The sequence below is a fragment of the Helianthus annuus genome, chromosome 4, assembly GCF_002127325.2.
Source record: "Helianthus annuus cultivar XRQ/B chromosome 4, HanXRQr2.0-SUNRISE, whole genome shotgun sequence".
NCBI lineage: Eukaryota > Viridiplantae > Streptophyta > Magnoliopsida > Asterales > Asteraceae > Helianthus > Helianthus annuus.
This window is the reverse complement of record NC_035436.2, coordinates 39,269,645-39,283,334: the sequence shown is the minus strand read 5'-3', so window position 1 is coordinate 39,283,334 and position 13,690 is coordinate 39,269,645.

Sequence of the window (13,690 nt, the reverse complement as noted above, 5' to 3'; positions counted from 1 at the left end):
ATAGAGTGTAATATCAAATATCACTAATAGTTGAAACGGATCCATAGGCGGATTAAATAAAAATAAGATATCGTTCAACAGATTTATTGTCATCCAAGCTTGCGAGACTTATTGTGGACGCTCTAGAAGACAGCCAGCCTATTACGTGTAGTACCTGCACTTAACCTTTTGGGAAAATACGCCAGTTTACACTGGAAAATACAATTTAACTGACTCATTTTGAAAAGGTTGAAAATTGATTTGAATGCTCAAGGCACAAAACATTTTTATAACTTGGGATAACTATTTATTATAATCTTGTGAACGAATTACATGTTACTTGTGCGTTCAGTAGCCCGGATCTTGTCCGGGTTAAAGATCAATAGACACACCACAATAATGAGTTATACACTGACAGGTGTACGCCTACACCTCGTGCTCTGGTCGTGGCCATCTCGTAAGATGATGCCAAGGATATCCGGGACATGGTCATTAATCCCCCAAAGGCTTAAAGTAAACAAGACTGTTTAAACGAGCCGATCAAATTATTCAATTAACCACCCAAGGATGTAAGATTTGATGCTCGATCAAGCGGTATTCTATATACCGTAACCCAAGCCCGTATAGGGAAAATAAGTTAAAAGTATTTACCTTGGTAAGTATAAATCACAACTAGCAAGTGAAGGTAGCTTTTACTGGTTCTTCTATTCTGGAACAAAGGTTTATAATAACCTATTAGATTCCTAACGAATCTTTATTTAAGCCTAAGCTTAGACCGGTTAGTTTTAAGGACGATACGGTTCAAACGCACGATTAAGCGAAGACCGGATAGAACGTGATTTAGACCCGACAAGTTTGAATACTTGTATAACATGGGTATGCTAAATACATTCTGGATTTTGAGACAAAAATGATAATGTTTGACCCGTTTCGGTCAATTTATGCAAACTAGTTACATAAACCGAACCGAACGCTAAAAGAGCGTTACAGGTAACCATAAGAGTCATATGCAAGTTTCCTGAGATAATATGCCTTAAATATGTTATACTCTCAGTAAGATATCTTCTATTATGCCCCATACGAAATTTAACTCAATGTACGCCTCATAAGGGATTTTTGGTCATTTAAAAGATTATAAAAGAGTTAAATTTGTAATCTGAGTTACAGGTCTGATTTACACAGCAAATACACTTAATTTAATATGTTATAACAGTAGGTTATGACCCGTATGTGAAACTTATCATTTAAAACCAAACTATGCCCCTTAGGGGTATTTTGGTAATTTCACAAGGGCTCAAATGGTCAAAACTGGAAACCTGAGTTCAAAAACTTGTGCTTACTATTATTATATAAAAATGTACTAAAAACATCAGCAGGTATTAACCTTATATGTTTAATATGATTATAGTACATACTAAGCGTTAAAAATGCTTAAAAAGCCGATTTGGAGCCATTTCCGGGTTTTTAAAAGAAAGCTGAGATTTTTATAATTCCAGAAGGCTCAAAATATTTTATTTAACAAATAAAATCAGTAGAAAAAGGTTTGGGGTCAAAAGGATTTGTAGAATTCATTTTATGGCCAAAAAGGGCAAAATCGGTATTAACCGAATTAAACTTAGAGACCTATGTTATGCTCAGCCATAAATTAAATAAAAATCATCAAAAATCCCAAAATATTATATTACATCAGTGGGTAAAAAGTTTTATATCAAAAAGTGGGTTTAAATAGGCTATACGCTAATTACGCCGTTTACTTAACATAAAGCTTTCAAATTACGATATTGAGCATAACTCTTAATCTAGACCTCAAACTGATATCAAATTTTAAGTGCAAGCTTATAAATCAGTAACAAACGTTTCTACTCTTTCACTTTTTCAAAAATCGCGTTTTATAGCAAAAAGGGCATAATAGTCAACTTTTAAACATAAATCGGAAACATGCATATGCATCGGATGAGTATTGAACCAAGTTGTAAAATCACAGAGAGTTGTACATATATGAAATTGGTTCAAAATAAGCTCTAAGGCAGATCTCAAACATGCATGCACGAATCAGAATTGAGAGTCAAAGAAGAAGTCAATTTATGAGACTTTCGGTTCCGATCCGGGTTTAAATTGAAAATTGTCGAGATGAACTTGTTGAGACACGTTCTTACATTGATTACCAAGTTATTTTAATGATCAAATAGGTTGCATGTACCCTACATTGCTAATCATGCTTAAATTTGCAAATACACATTCTGTTGACTTTTTGAAACAAGCTTTGACTCGACAATTATCATGTTTAGAGTGGGAATCTGAAAATACCCTGTTAAGGGTTTGTTTCCCACATAAATACCAACTTGTAGGTACTTTCAATTCGAGAAATGACTGAGCCATTTTCGATTAATCATGAAGTCAAACTAAATTTACGACGGATTGACTTTCGGTTAATAAACTAAGCTAGAACGAATTAGAGAAAGGTATGAACACTTACAAGAGTCCTAATAAAGCTTAGAGAGCACTAGAATGCCTGAGGTTGATCAGAGAAGCTCCAGAAGTGGTTCTTGTGAGTTATGAAAATGTAAGTGATGAAAGTTTACAACTTCAATGATCTTTATAACAAGTTTAATCTCATGGGAGGTTGCCACAAAGGTCTAGGGATGTTGTAAGATGAGTCCAAGTGCCCCTAGCTGCATGTAATACCATTGGTGAGGCTCTGGAGTGGACAACAGCTGGTTACAACTCGAAATCAGACCCATAACTGACATCTGGCCGTTTTCTGTCGCTGGGCAGGTCTCGCGGCCCGCTTAAGGACCCCAGGCGGGCCGGCTTCTTCTGATCCACAAAAAAACCTCTTAAATGTTGATGTTTTGGTCCTTGGTCCTTTGTTACGTGGTTTTTGCTATTTGTCTTGCACATTAGACCCTCAAATATGATCTTTAAGGACCTTGGGACATTTACAAACATGGTAAAGTCCTTGGTTAACTTTGTGCTTACCCGAAAAGTCACGAATTTCAACGTTGACGCACTTAACCCTTCGTGCACGGTTTTGATCATAACTTTCTCATACGATAACGAAACTTCATGAACTTTTTACCACATATTCTAGTGAGTTTATTTTATTATTACAAAGCTTCGGGTTTGCCTAAAGATCACTCAGAGGTATACATTCAACATGTTGACACAATTAGCCCCTGTAGTTTGCAATTCCTCACTTTCTTTCATTTTTCGCTTTGTATGATCCATGATATGTCCGTTTAGGATTATAACCACCATGTAGGGTTATTGTAGAGCCTATTTTTCCATTGTTGACAATTTGGACCCTTATAATCCCATAGTTTCACTGTTTGTCAACTTTAGTCCCTCTAAAGTATGTTTTCACATATTCAAAGCCTATGCCACGTATCAATGCATTATTGGACGTAAATTTCCGAGGTGTTACATCCTCACCCCCTTAAAAGAAATCTCGACCTCGAGATTTACTGGAACAAATGAGGGTATTTTTCTTTCGTCGTGGATTCTACCTCCCATGTGTATGCGGGACCTCTACGGGCATCCCACTTGACCTTAACTATAGGTACATGCTTCCTTCGAAGCTTCTTCACCTGTCGATCCTCAATCGACAATGGTTTTTCCACAAACTTCAAGCTTTCATCTATGTGTATATCTGTATGCGGTATGACCAGTGATTCGTCAGCGAAACACTTCTTCAGATTACAGATGTGGAACACATTATGTATACTACTAAGTTCTTCAGGTAAGTTTAGCTTATAGGCAACTGATCCGACGCGTTCGATAACCTCAAAAGGTCCTATGTATCTCGGGCTTAGCTTACCTTTCTTACCAAATCGCATCACTCCCTTCTAGGGTGATACCTTAAGCAATACTTTGTCACCTACTTCGAAGTGAAAAGACTTACGCTTTGGATCTGCGTAGCTTTTCTGCCTATCTTGGGCAGCTTTCAAGTGATCGCGGATCTGGACAATCTTGTCCGTTGTTTCAAAAACCAAATCTGGTCCTGATAATTGAACTTCTCCTACTTCTGCCCAACAGATGGGCGTTTTGCATTTTCTACCATATAATGCCTCGAAAGGCGCAGCCTTAATACTAGTATGGTAGCTATTGTTATAGGAGAACTCTATCAATGGTAGGTGGTTATCCCAACTGCCACCTAAATCAATCACACATGCTCGAAGCATGTCTTCCAATGTTTGGATGGTACGCTCACTCTGTCCGTCTGTCTGTGGATGGTAAGCCGTACTAAAGTTTAAGCGCGTACCCAAAGACTGTTGGAAACTCTTCCAAAAATGAGAGGTGTATCTCATATCTCGGTCAGAGATAATCGACACTGGTACACCATGTAGAGCTACGTTCTTATCCACATATAATTGAGCTAACATGTCAGAGCTGTAAGTTTCCTTAATGGGAAGAAAATGTGCTGACTTGGTTAGCCTATCTACTATAACCCATATAGTATCGTTTCCCTTCCTTGTCTTGGACAATTTGGTGATGAAATCCATTGTCACCATCTCCCACTTCCACGTGGGAATTTCAGGTTGTTGAAGCAAACCTGACGGCTTCTGATGCTCAGCTTTGACTTGCGCACAAGTCAGACATTTAGCTACATACGCAGCTACAGACTTTTTCATACCAATCCACCAGTAGTTTGCCTTTAGATCCTGGTACATCTTATCAGCTCCAGGATGAACGGAATATTTGGAGCTGTGGGCTTCCTGGAGGATAACATCTCGAAGTCCTCCATAAACTGGAACCCATATTCGCCCATTCAGTCTTAGCATTCCATCCTTGTCATAGGATAACTACTCCTCAGTTACTCCTAGCTTTTCTTCAGGATAGTTAGCTTCCAACACAGCTTCCTTTTGTGCGGCTAACACCCTTTCGTTTAAATTATTCCTTATTTCTATGCGCTTGGCATTGATTCTTATCGGCTTCACTCTTTCTTTTCTGCTTAAGGCGTCAGCAACTACATTCACCTTGCCTGGATGGTATCTTATCTCACAGTCGTAATCATTTAAAGTTTCCATCCATCATCTTTGTCGCATGTTCAAGTCCTTCTGAACAAATGTTGAAGGCTCTTGTGATTCGAATAGATTACACACTTTGTTCCATACAAGTAGTGTCTCCAAAGTTTCAATGCAAACACAACGGCACCCAGTTCCAAGTCGTGGGTGGTGTAATTTTTCTCGTGCACCTTTAGTTGTCGTGAAGCGTAGGCAATGACCTTGCCTCTCTGCATGAGTACACAGCCCATGCCAGTGTGTGACGCATCGCAATACACCACGAATTCTTCTATACCATCGGGCAACGTTAACACTGGTGCATTGCTCAACTTCTTCTTCAGAACGTCAAAGGATTCCTGCTGCTTAGGGCCCCAATCAAACTTGATCTTCTTACGTGTCAACGAAGTTAGGGGCGCAGCAATCCTTGAAAAATTTTCGATGAATCGCCTATAGTATCCTGCTAATCCTAGAAAACTGCGAATCTCGGTAGGTGTCTTTGGCTCTTGCCAATTCATAACTGCTTCTACCTTAGCGGGATCTACTTGGATACCACGCTCACTTACCACATGTCCAAGGAATTGGACTTCTCGAAGCCAAAATTCGCACTTTGAAAATTTGGCATAGAGTTTCTCATGATGTAGAAGTTTGAGAATACAACGAAGGTGTTTCTCGTGGTCAGCTTGGTTCTTTGAGTAGATAAGGATGTCGTCAATAAAGACGATGACGAATTTATCCAGATAAGGCTTGCAGACGCGATTCATGAGATCCATGAATGCGGCTGGTGCGTTAGTGAGCCCAAAAGGCATCACTAGGAACTCGTAATGTCCATAACGAGTCCTAAACGCTGTCTTGTGAACATCTTCATCCTTGACCTTCAACTGGTGATAGCCTGACCTCAAGTCGATCTTTGAAAAGTAGCTTGCCCCTTGTAACTGATCGAACAGATCGTCGATCCTAGGCAAAGGATACCTATTCTTGATAGTGACTTTATTAAGCTCGCGGTAATCGATGCACAGACGCATCGATCCATCCTTCTTTTTGACAAACAAAATCGGCGCTCCCCAAGGAGACGAGCTAGGTCTAATAAAACCTTTAGCTAACAGATCATCTAACTGCGTCCTTAACTCCTTCATCTCCGTTGGTGCCAACCTATATGGTGCTCTCGCTACTGGCGCCGCACCCAGAATGATGTCAATTCGAAATTCCACTTGCCTATCCGGTGGTAAACCAGGTAGTTCTTCCGGGAAAACTTCAGGGTATTCCGAAATGACAGGGATATCTTCAATCTTTGGCTTTGGCTCATCAATAGTAACTTGTGCCATATAAATGACACAACCCTTCTGCAGACATCTGGATGCCTTGAGCATGGACACTTGCTCAGGCAATCCATGTTGGGTATCTCCTTGGATAGTAAGTGACTCACCAGACGGAGTTTTAACTACTACTTGCTTTCTGTTGCATAGAATCTGGGCTTGGTTATGTGATAACCAATCCATACCTATTACTATATCAAAACCGGCTAGCTTAAAGGGAAGTAAGGATAATGGAAAAGAGTGATTCCTAATGGATATAACACATCGATCTAAAACAGTTGAGGCGGTTTCTATGGTTCCATCAGCTAATTCCACCTCATACTTCACACTTAAGGCTTTTACAGGCAATTTTAACAACTCACAGAACTTATTATCTACAAAAGACTTATCTGCTCCAGAGTCAAACAATACTCTAGCAAAAACATCATTTACGAGAAAAGTACCTGTAATCACGTTGTCATCTTGAACAGCTTCCTTAGCGTCCATCTTGAAGACCCTTGCGTTGGTCTTTTTCCCTTCTTCAGTTTTCTTGGTGTTCTTTGGGCAATTAGACTTAATGTGCCCCTTCTCATTGCAACCATAACATGTTGCATCCTTCAGCTTCTTACATTCCAAGGTCTTATGATCTGTGGATCTGCAGATTCCACAGGATCTCGTGCGAGACTGGGATTTCGACTCAAATCGACACTTCCCAAAGTGGTTCTTCTTGCAAGTTTTACATTTGGGCTTATCCCCTGATTGTTGCCCATCTTTCTTAGATCCCGACCCTTTCTTGTGGTCGTCATTTCCTCGGTGTCTCTTATCTGATCTTCGTGAGGTATCGTCCTCACGCTTTCTCTTACTTTCTTCAGAGTTCCTAAGAGCTCTCAACCTGACTACGTCCATGGTAAGAGATAGAGACAGATCAGCTCCTGATCTGAAGGTTGCAGGCCTTGATGCCTTAACACTTGCTTTAATCTCTGGGGCTAAACCCCCGATGAAGCGAGCAATTCTCCTAGGTTCTGGGGTTACCAAGTACGGAACCAACCTAGATAGGGTATTGAAAGTGGTGAGGTAAGCCTGACAGTCTAAATTCTTCATCACCAATGATACGAAATCTGACTCGATTCTTTCTACTTCATGCTGCGGGCAATAATTATCTTTGATAAGAGCAACAAACTGATCCCATGATAAGTTGTAGAGTGGGATTTTCCCAGCAGCTTGTATGAGAGACTTCCACCATGCCAATGCTTCTCCTTTGAACGATTGGGATACATATTTAACTACATCCCTTTCAGCACAACCGCTGATGTCCACTACCGTATCCATTTCGTCCAACCAGGTCATGCAGTCAATCGCTCCCTTCTCCCCAGTAAAGTCCTGGGGTTTACAAGAGACGAAGTATTTGTATGTACATGACTTATCACGCGGTTCTGGCTTATGCTCGACCTTCCTTGACGGGACACTGTTTTGGTTGGATGAATGTCGCTCATCATCCTTTTTGAGCTCATCTTTCTTAGATACATCTTTCTTAGAGGGCGGTTTGCTATGAGCCTCCGAATGAACCTTGGGCTTGGAATGTGGCGCGGACCGGGTCCTACTTCGGGTCCCGTTTGATTCACTATATTGCCTTTCAATGGCTTTGGCAACAGCATTTTCCACTAATGCTTGTAGCTCCGCACCAGTTATATGTATTTTAGTGTTATCTGGGCTTTCCACTGGATGACTGTTTATTTCTTCAGACTTAGCCATGTAGCTTTAGGTGCTACATAAAAGTAAGGACAAGGTCTATTTAGAAGCCTAACAGTATTATCATTCTTGACGATTTATTAACCATGGTAAATAAGAGCCATATTAGTTAATTTGTTAATTAGTTTCATTCAGGACTTTTTATTAGCTACTTTACCCTAGAATGAAATATATATTGGCACAATAGGCCTAGTCACTTGGACAAATTTCTAAATTGGAATTTTAGATTCTATAGGATTAAAATTTGAATAATTAAAACAAATCAATCCTTTTCTTGGCAGGGGGTCTATAAACCACGGTTGCCTTTTTGTTTTATATGACATTAGTTATAATCCGTAGGCATTTTGTCACAATCAGATATATATAGAATATAAATTTCGATAATTTATTAAAAGGGTGACATGTGTGATTTTGCGGATCACACTAGCCAAGAATGTTAACATGTTTACAGATGTTAACAGAGATTTGAATCTTTTTAAACAGGTTCTACCATATTGGCCAGGTCTTTAATATGACATTCAAGCTAGTTTTTACCTTTTTAAGATTCTTATTATTAAAATGCTAAATTAAAATAATAATTGCTATTTTTCATTTATTCGTATATTATATTCATGCCTATAATTTAAAAAAATGAAAAACTTAAATTAACCATTTCAAATAAAATTAACTAACACAAGTTTGCCCTAAACGGGACTTTTACACAAATAACATGCCCACGCAGGGGTCAAACTAACAAACAAACCCACGCAGGGGTCAAACAGAAACAAACAAACCCACGCAGGGGTAGAACAGAAAGGAAAAAATATGCTCACGCAGGGGCAGAGTACAGAAATAAATGTCCTCGCAGGGACATGATTAAATAAACTAGCAAACAAAGGATTTAGTAGTCCTTCTTGCTTTTTCCATTGATTAAATCCACCATTTTCTTAAACATCCCATGATTATGCCGACGATCTTCCCGTAATTCATGCCGCATCTCTCGTCGTACTTCATTTATCCCTTGAAGGATTTCTTGAACATGTGGTGGCGACATCATCGGTGCCTGCGGTGGTAGCGGATAATGTGGTGGTTGAGGAGGTTGCGGCTGCTGATATCCATATGATGGGTATCCATAGGTCGATTGTCCCGTAGCCCAGGGACCTCCAAAAGTACCTTCCGGATTGAGAGAGTTGTAGTTCGCAGCTACCCAGTAGGGATCCTCTGTAAAGTTATAACCTGTGTGGATCGTCTGCTCGAAGGGATTGTATGCTGCCGCGCTAGTATAAGCAGGGATTGGGTCTCCGAAGTCCTGTGGTGGTGGTGGCGCGATTGGTGCAGAAGTTACTTCTGAGACGGGATGTGAAGATTCTCCCATCTCTGGTTCTTCGTGAAGTGGCTAGTACCGGCTGCCACCTGAATGTGGAGGGGTGCCGATGCGCACTCCCCCTCGTGCGGAAATCCGTGCGTTCGTTCGTCTTCGCCTCGGAGGCGGGGGAGGCAAAACCGGAGGTGGTGGCGGCGGTGGAGTGACCGCGACAAGTCGGGAATCCTCAGAAGGATTCTGCTGCTGCTGTGGCTGCTGTTGAGGCTGTTGCTGGGGGTGCAAGGGAGAGCTGTGTTGCGGCTGGTGCAGGGGAGAGTTATGGTAACTAGGGGTAAATACCCAGTCATACTGCCTGAATCTCTCCTCAAAGCTGTCGGGACCATTGTATGGTGATCCCACAAATGGTGACCCATCAGAAATCTCGATAGGGTGGTTCGGAGTTCCAGATGGTGGCATTGAGGGATCGGTATCTTCATCGACATCCATCGCATTGCCACCAGGAAAATGGTCTTCTGGTCCAAGTGGGTTAAAACCCATAGGCACATCAAGGTAGTCAGCAGGGTTGTACAGGCCTTGGAAAACAGGTGATGGGTGGTCAAAGGGTGATTGGTGTCCTTGGAGAGGAATATATGACTGGTGAGAGTTGTGGGGCTCATTTTCTGATTGAGGCCCAAAGGAGTGTGGGATAGAAGGTGAGGTACTCAGTGAAACCGAGTGCCTTGCAGGTTCAGTAAAAGACCTCCACAGATTTTGAGCATCTGTGTTATGGGAGCCTGAAGGTGTTCGCCTGTGCGAAGGTCCGGCTTCATGGTCGTTTCGGGCTGCATATGCTCCTTGTCCCCTTCCTCTTCCTCTCATACGTGGCGGCATTTTTTTTGTGAACCTGTCAAAAATCAAACAAGTGACACGACAAAATATATATAAGACAAGTTAGAAAATAAAACAAATTTTTGGATATTTCCTAAGTTCTATGTCTAGACTCGAGAATCGAGGAATGTGCAATTGTGTAACTGAGATTAAACACAAAAGGCTAGTGTTTAATTCACTCAACGTTGGCTCTGATACCAACCTGTCACACCCCTAATTTCCACGTGTCACCGGTGGGCCCGGTGGGGAGTATAGTGACGTAGTTGGCATCATCATAGACAAACAACACAATATATAAATGCACAGCGGAAGCAAAGATAGATTCATTTCAACTTTAATAGAGTGTAATATCAAATATCACTAATAGTTGAAACGGATCCACAGGCGGATTAAATAAAAATAAGATATCGTTCAACAGATTTATTGTCATCCAAGCTTGCGAGACTTATTGTGGACGCTCTAGAAGACAGCCAGCCTATTACGTGTAGTACCTGCACTTAACCTTTTGGGAAAATACGTCAGTTTACACTGGTAAATACAATTTAACTGACTCATTTTGAAAAGGTTGAAAATTGATTTGAATGCTCAAGGCACAAAACATTTTTATAACTTGGGATAATTATTTATTATAATCTTGTGAACGAATTACATGTTACTTGTGCGTTCAGTAGCCCGGATCTTGTCCGGGTTAAAGATCAATAGACACACCACAATAATGAGTTATACACTGACAGGTGTACGCCTACACCTCGTGCTCTGGTCGTGGCCATCTCGTAAGATGATGCCAAGGATATCCGGGACATGGTCATTAATCCCCCAAAGGCTTAAAGTAAACAAGACTGTTTAAACGAGCCGATCAAATTATTCAATTAACCACCCAAGGATGTAAGATTTGATGCTCGATCAAGCGGTATTCTATATACCGTAACCCAAGCCCGTATAGGGAAAATAAGTTAAAAGTATTTACCTTGGTAAGTATAAATCACAACTAGCAAGTGAAGGTAGCTTTTACTGGTTCTTCTATTCTGGAACAAAGGTTTATAATAACCTATTAGATTCCTAACGAATCTTTATTTAAGCCTAAGCTTAGACCGGTTAGTTTTAAGGACGATACGGTTCAAACGCACGATTAAGCGAAGACCGGATAGAACGTGATTTAGACCCGACAAGTTTGAATACTTGTATAACATGGGTATGCTAAATACATTCTGGATTTTGAGACAAAAATGATAATGTTTGACCCGTTTCGGTCAATTTATGCAAACTAGTTACATAAACCGAACCGAACGCTAAAAGAGCGTTACGGGTAACCATAAGAGTCATATGCAAGTTTCCTGAGATAATATGCCTTAAATATGTTATACTCTCAGTAAGATATCTTCTATTATGCCCCATACGAAATTTAACTCAATGTACGCCTCATAAGGGATTTTTGGTCATTTAAAAGATTATAAAAGAGTTAAATTTGTAATCTGAGTTACAGGTCTGATTTACACAGCAAATACACTTAATTTAATATGTTATAACAGTAGGTTATGACCCGTATGTGAAACTTATCATTTAAAACCAAACTATGCCCCTTAGGGGTATTTTGGTAATTTCACAAGGGCTCAAATGGTCAAAACTGGAAACCTGAGTTCAAAAACTTGTGCTTACTGTTATTATATAAAAATGTACTAAAAACATCAGTAGGTATTAACTTTATATGTTTAATATGATTATAGTACATACTATGCGTTAAAAATGCTTAAAAAGCCGATTTGGAGCCATTTCCGGGTTTTTAAAAGAAAGCTGAGATTTTTATAATTCCAGAAGGCTCAAAATATTTTATTTAACAAATAAAATCAGTAGAAAAAGGTTTGGGGTCAAAAGGATTTGTAGAATTCATTTTATGGCCAAGAAGGGCAAAATCGGTATTAACCGAATTAAACTTAGAGACCTATGTTATGCTCAGCCAAAAATTAAATAAAAATCATCAAAAATCCCAAAATATTATATTACATCAGTGGGTAAAAAGTTTTATATCAAAAAGTGGGTTTAAATAGGCTATACGCTAATTACGCCGTTTACTTAACATAAAGCTTTCAAATTACGATATTGAGCATAACTCTTAATCTAGACCTCAAACTGATATCAAATTTTAAGTGCAAGCTTATAAATCAGTAACAAACGTTTCTACTCTTTCACTTTTTCAAAAATCGCGTTTTATAGCAAAAAGGGCATAATAGTCAACTTTTAAACATAAATCGGAAACATGCATATGCATCGGATGAGTATTGAACCAAGTTGTAAAATCACAGAGAGTTGTACATATATGAAATTGGTTCAAAATAAGCTCTAAGGCAGATCTCAAACATGCATGCACGGATCAGAATTGAGAGTCAAAGAAGAAGTCAATTTATGAGACTTTCGGTTCCGATCCGGGTTTAAACTGAAAATTGTCGAGATGAACTTGTTGAGACACGTTCTTACATTGATTACCAAGTTATTTTAATGATCAAATAGGTTGCATGTACCCTACATTGCTAATCATGCTTAAATTTGCAAATACACATTCTGTTGACTTTTTGAAACAAGCTTTGACTCGACAATTATCATGTTTAGAGTGGGAATCTAAAAATACCCTTTTAAGGGTTTGTTTCCCACATAAATACCAACTTGTAGGTACTTTCAATTCGAGAAATGACTGAGCCATTTTCGATTAATCATGAAGTCAAACTAAATTTACGACGGATTGACTTTCGGTTAATAAACTAAGCTAGAACGAATTAGAGAAAGGTATGAACACTTACAAGAGTCCTAATAAAGCTTAGAGAGCACTAGAATGCCTGAGGTTGATCAGAGAAGCTCCAGAAGTGGTTCTTGTGAGTTATGAAAATGTAAGTGATGAAAGTTTACAACTTCAATGATCTTTATAACAAGTTTAATCTCATGGGAGGTTGCCACAAAGGTCTAGGGATGTTGTAAGATGAGTCCAAGTGCCCCTAGCTGCATGTAATACCATTGGTGAGGCTCTGGAGTGGACAACAGCTGGTTACAACTCGAAATCAGACCCATAATTGACATCTGGCCGTTTTCTGTCGCTGGGCCCGCTTAAGGACCCCAGGCGGGCCGCCTGGCTTCTTCTGATCCACAAAAAACCTCTTAAATGTTGATGTTTTGGTCCTTGGTCCTTTGTTACGTGGTTTTTGCTATTTGTCTTGCACATTAGACCCTCAAATATGATCTTTAAGGACCTTGAGACATTTACAAACATGGTAAAGTCCTTGGTTAACTTTGTGCTTACCCGAAAAGTCACGAATTTCAACGTTGACGCACTTAACCCTTCGTGCACGGTTTTGATCATAACTTTCTCATACGATAACGAAACTTCATGAATTTTTACCACATATTCTAGTGAGTTTATTTTATTATTACAAAGCTTCAGGTTTGCCTAAAGATCACTCAGAGGTATACATTCAACATGTTGACACAATTAGCCCCTGTAGTTTGCAATT